The sequence below is a fragment of the Cibotium barometz genome, chromosome 6 (genome assembly GCF_041138505.1).
Source record: "Cibotium barometz isolate CiBa-2024 chromosome 6, ASM4113850v1, whole genome shotgun sequence".
Lineage (NCBI taxonomy): Eukaryota > Viridiplantae > Streptophyta > Polypodiopsida > Cyatheales > Cibotiaceae > Cibotium > Cibotium barometz.
Genome location: NC_141051.1, coordinates 43,315,106 through 43,321,037, shown reverse-complemented (window position 1 = coordinate 43,321,037; position 5,932 = coordinate 43,315,106).

The window sequence follows — 5,932 nt, the reverse complement described above, 5'->3', positions numbered from 1 at the left end:
CGATGGTTTTCGACCATTCGTCTCCTTATCCTTATCTCGAATGGAGGGTGTGGAGGGAGGCGGCCATGGAAGAATGCAAGGGAAGAACTCTCTCTCTCTCTCTCTCTCCCCTTCACACACAGCAAGCGAATTGGTTGGAGGTAAGTGAATTTCAATTTTCTTCTTTTCTGCGTTGAAATTGGCTGCGTTGGAACGTTTCATAGACAGAAATCGGCTCTATACTGTATGTGGGGGAGGTGGGGGGGCGCAGACCAGCCCCACGAAAGCAGCCCCACGTTTGAAGGGAGGAGGTGGCAGGCGAAGACACGACCTGCTGGCTAACACGACCTGCTGGCTATTCTCTCGAAAGCAGCCCCACGTTTGAACGGGGGAGGCAGCAGGCGAAGACACGACTTTGAGAAACTGGCTACGGGGCGGCCAACGCACCCGTCAGTGACATAGAAACTGGCTGCGGGCGGCCAGCGCACCCGTCAGTGATTGCCTGGTAAAAGTAATCCCTAAGGTGTGTATTACTTGGGATAAAGGGGCTAGTAGTGCTGCTAGCAGTGCTCAACTGAATGGATTATCTAGAAGTACTAATCTGAAGGATTAGCGTACGCCTAGATAATAATAGCAGATTTAGGATTGATTTGTAGAAATCAAAAGTAAATCTGAAGGGGTATAGTCTTGAGATGTAATGCTCAATGCCCTTATACAATTTGATCGAAGAGAACTGTTCTTAAACTTACAAGCATGGTTTTCTCTTCTTTTTATTGCCATGCGTCGACATCCCACTGCTCGAGAGTTTGTGGTGATCTTTCGAGGGGGGAAAGCCTTTTTATATGTCACATCAATTGGTTTGGTGGTAATTTGATGGTATGGGACATCAAATTCTCACGGAATCGATTGTAGTCTTGGTGGAATGGGACGCCAAGGCTTGTGCATGTAACTTGACTCTTTGGCAGGTCTGTATGTACACTTGTCTGTAGTGATAAAGTGTGCAAGATAAAATTTAAACTTTGAAAATTACCAATAGAGCCATAAGCTGGGATAAAACCCAGTTACAGAGTTCGGAGAAGCTCTAGGTAGCAAGACCATGATGGTGTACTAGTGCTAACAGAGTGATTTAGTTTCGGAGTGATCTAAATCTAGAGGTTAACAGTAAGACTAGTTTGGTTGGACAGTTTCATGCATGGGGGACGCCCTATAGCATTTTGCAAGCGTAGTCTTGCCTATGTTCAACATAAGTGTGCAATTGTGAGCACATTTTAGTTGCTACCATATGAATTTGGAAAATATATTACTTTCCTACATAAGCAATTGTAATATTGCATGATCGGCTATTTTGCTTACAAAGTTCATGTGCGTGTAAACCCTATGAGTCGTATGACCCCTGGGAAATGAGTGGAGCATTTCTAGGATTTAATAAGGTTTTACATGGCAGTAGTGAGTAGTATCTCACTCCAGATGAGCCTGGTTGTTGTTAGTATCGGATCCGACATATGAAGTGTACATAAACTCGGGCTGAGTTAGGATAAAAGGCTAAGCCAGAGAGCTTAGTGGTAAATCCTACTGTATCTGGTGAGTTTTGACTTAACCGGAGTGTTAAGAAGTAAACTCAAAGTCTGGGGCTGAGAACCGGAGTGTTCGGAGGCAGACATATCTTTTGTTAAATCGGAGAATTTAGCAAAAGATGAGCTGGGGTGAACCATGGTACCCAGGAAAAAAACTCTTCACACTAAAATAGTGCACAATAATTTTAGGGTGATAAAAATCCATCGCTGGAATGTTTTACAACTTTCCATAGATGATAAATGAAGACCATGTACTTTACGGAGTTAAAGTACATAGGTGGTGACTTCGGCGCCACATTTTTTGTAGGAAGTCACCAGTGGTGTGGTTAGGTCAGCCGAGACTCCACAAGACCTATGCACTAGTTTTTAAGTTGACCTCTATGATAAGGACGTGCAATGGAGGGGTCAATTTGTGTAGTCACTTCTTAGCAGCAAGTGACTTAATCATCTTGTTATAGATGATTGTATATGGTACTCCCACTCGGGGGAGGTACGCCATTGGGTACGGAGTTACTCACAGACTAGTATGGAACTACTAGTGTGATGATAGTGGGTATGTAGTTACTCACTACTAATACATAACTGCTAATAATTAAGATCCTCGAGTGAAAGATACTCTAGATCAACATTTTAAATTACCGAACCACAATACATGAGTATCGAGGTACTCATAAATATGTTGACGTTGCTCAAATCGAGGGACCAATTTGTTCGATGGTATGGAATAAGCAAGGAGAGTGGAGTAACTTAAAAGTTACACATCACTAGTCCTAGTGAATTGTCAAGGTCATCCGTAGTTTGATGATCAACTCTACCTATCATACAACATTCAATTTTGCAAGCCCTGGCATTTAATCCGTAGTGATTATGAGTTTGGTGTGAGATATGGTAATGAAGTTCTTATAAGAGTACTCGTTTATTTGCTTGTCATTGGTTATAGCTTGGTAGAGATTGCCACCTGTGATGGGTAAGTAGCTTTGTTGCTATAATGAGGAGGCAGCAAATAATGTTCTCATAGTTATACTTCATACCAACACCAAACAGGGATAGGATGAAATTCCTAAGTTCATCATCATGAAGTACTGTGATGTTTGCATTTATATTAAATGTATGATGTAATGAGACATTGGGCTTGTGTAATTACCATCAATTATCTAGCAACCTATGGCTTCACAGCAAGCTCAGTCATTATCTGTGGATTGATAATGTGGTTATTAGTAGTTTAAAATTTTTCTTGATAGATGGTACAACCCACCCAAATAATTCATAAGTGTGTAACCGCTTATGAAGGGTAATAATATGCAACAATGAAGCACTTTGTTACAAGTGTGAAACCACTGATCTGTTGCAAAGCAGTTTATCGATAGTACCACCATATGTGCGTAGTCACTATATCACATCTTCGCTGCAAGATGATTAGTTTCTTGGAAGGACTCAAGAATATAACATATGATATTAAACATGGTCTAGATTTGTTCTTGGACCTATGACACTAGCGCGTAGTCCGCTTGAGAGTACAGTTTTTGAGGACAAAAACCTTTCTTGAGGGAAAGGAGGGATATCCTCAAATATCACATAAACTCGAATAGTTGTGTGAGTCCAAACAATACTTGAAGGGATATGTCTGGTAATAGCAACAAAGAGTTGTAAGTGAATGGATGTAATTCCAGACACCCGTAGTGGTGCAAGAATCTTTATCAAACATCTCCACATACTATATGATCTGCTCGCATATATAGTATGGCATAAGAGATAGGAAGTTTAATTGTTATATTTGAAGGGAAATCTTCAAAAGATACATTTACTCTGAGTTAGAGTGGAGTTTAACCATCCGTAGATTGATGGTAGTTAGAAACTCAACAAGATTCTAGAGCATATGCTTGTGCAAAGATGTTACTCTGAGAGAGAAAGTATATCTCAGCTTTGGAACTAATCCTTATGATGCATGATTAGATTGGCTCTAGTTTATTTCTCTTATGGCTGTAGAGCTTTCCAAGGAGAAGTTTTAACAAGTTGATGATGCAACATGGTAGCGTAGTCTACAAATATCTAGTAGCATGGTCTAAGAACTTGCGCTACTAGAGTGCTCTCCAGTACATTAGCTTCTGTGCTAATGACATGATGCAAAATCAAGGCATGAAATTTGCCTTAAGGTTTTGGTTGAAATACCAAATCATGGCTTGTGTGAGCATGATCCTGTCTTTACAGAGGTCTGGCGCGCTGTACGCGTACGCACTTTGTCACAGCCTCGCCCACCTTCCTCGCCGACACGTAATGCTAGTCCGGAGAGACTGGCCGTAGGTGCGGCGGATAGCGAAGCGAGAGTTAGTCCGGAGAGGCTAGCCGAGTCTTCGGGGTATAGTTTTGATAGTCCAAGTGCGGGTCATCCTGGGATTCAGAAGACCTATGCACTAGTAAAAAGATAGTTTTATTGGCCTAGTTTTTTTAAGGACATCCAGACTTACGTGCTGAAATGCAGTACGTGCTAGGTCAATAAACATGATCGTCTTAAGTTGGAGGACTACTCCATCCACTGGAGATTCCTCAAGGGAAATGGGAAAGCATTTCCATGGATTTCATTACCGGTTTACCCAAGACGAGTCGAGGGAATGACTCAATGTGGGTAGTAGTGGACAACTAAACTGGCAAAGTTTATTACCACGAAGAAAACTGTAAAAACGCCAGAGTTGGCAAAACTCTTTATTGAACATCTCTACAAGCTATATGGCCTGCCCGCAGATATAGTGTCGGATAGAGATAGAAAGTTCAACAGTCATTTTTGGAGGGAAGTCTTCAAAAAGTTGGATACTACTCTGAGTATGAGTATGGTAGATCATCCGGAGTCTGATGGTTAACCAAATACTCGAGGATATGTTGCGTTCTTATGTAAGTAAGAAGCAATCAAATTGAAAGAATATTTGCCCATATTGGAGTTTGCTTATAACAGCTCCAAGCATTCAGCGACTGGATTTACACCATTCATGTCAATGTATGGATTCCAGCCGAGATCTCCGATGGCTGTAGGCCTAGAAAAGGAGAAGATTCAATCTGTCAAGGACTTCCTTGATAAATGAATGATATGCTCAAAGCTGCACGCGAGAGCATCCGTAGCGCACAGGATCGCGCTAATACATTTGTCGATAAAGGACGCAGACACGTGACCTTTGCAGAAGGTGACTTTGTATTTTTAAAGGTTCCTGCGCAGTCAGAAACCATGAAAACGGGAAAGTGTGATAAACTTTCTCCGAGATATTGTGGTCCTTTTAAGGTCCTTAAAAAGATTGGGGACGTAGCCTACAAACTTGAGTTACCGAAGAGTTCTCAAGTTCATCATGTCTTCCATGTTAGTAAATTGAAGAAATCAGTTCACGGGTTAGAGAACGTAGTTTCTCCAGAGATTTTGGTGGAATTGATCACTCCACCAAAGATACCACATGAACCGGAAAGGATTCTTGAGTATCGTGAGACAGACAAACCCGACATAAAGTGTACCAAGAGGTACTTGTTAAATGGACAAATAGGGATGAGGAGGTGTCAACCTGGGAACGCCGTAGTGCAATTTCCAAAAGGTTTCCCCAGTTTGTTTTCGAGGACGAAAACTCTTCTTAAGGGGGGGGTAATGTCACGTAGGCTGTAATGCCTATGACCGACGGCAGACCGGATGGCCATGTCCGGGGTTCAGTGGGAGAGAACGCCCATGCGGAGTCATGGGCGGCCAGGCTAGTGTGGACGGCAGGCCACACACTATATAGCCTGGGGGATGAGGGGCAATCCTCATTCTTCCTCTATGGCTAGGTGGTGAGCCAGAGGCCGTCCCCTCTTGTGGTAACGCCCGTAGCGGCGTTACGAGAATGTAACATTTCTACTCAACCAACATAACATAAAGATAAGAGTACACACTATATGGGCTAGTACTCAACTACTACAACATACAAAGGTCGGTCCATAATGTGAACCCGACTAAATGAGCTGGCGCTATAACTATGCCAGTCTCAAGTACTTCAAAATGGCTGTCACACAGCTTGTCATCCCACTGGTCGCATATCACCCATAATCTCACCAACCATGCTAGTGGTGTAGATGCAGAAGCTATCACCTAGGAAGGTCATCAATGTTCGTTGTAGCACTAGTTGAGCTCGATATCTCAACACTCTCTCTAGGACTCGAGCTCTTGGTCATGCTCCTACAATTCCAAAGTAAGCTAAGACACCTGTCAATGCACCTCATCTATGAAAAGTGAAAGTAATCAATATTAAGACAAATACTAGAAAGCATGCTTGAGGAAGGGGAATGCACTGACATGGCTAGGGGGCGCAGAGGAAGGTGATGTTACCTCAAGTCTCTCCATAGCCTTACCTGAAGTAGAAGCCTGCAAGTGA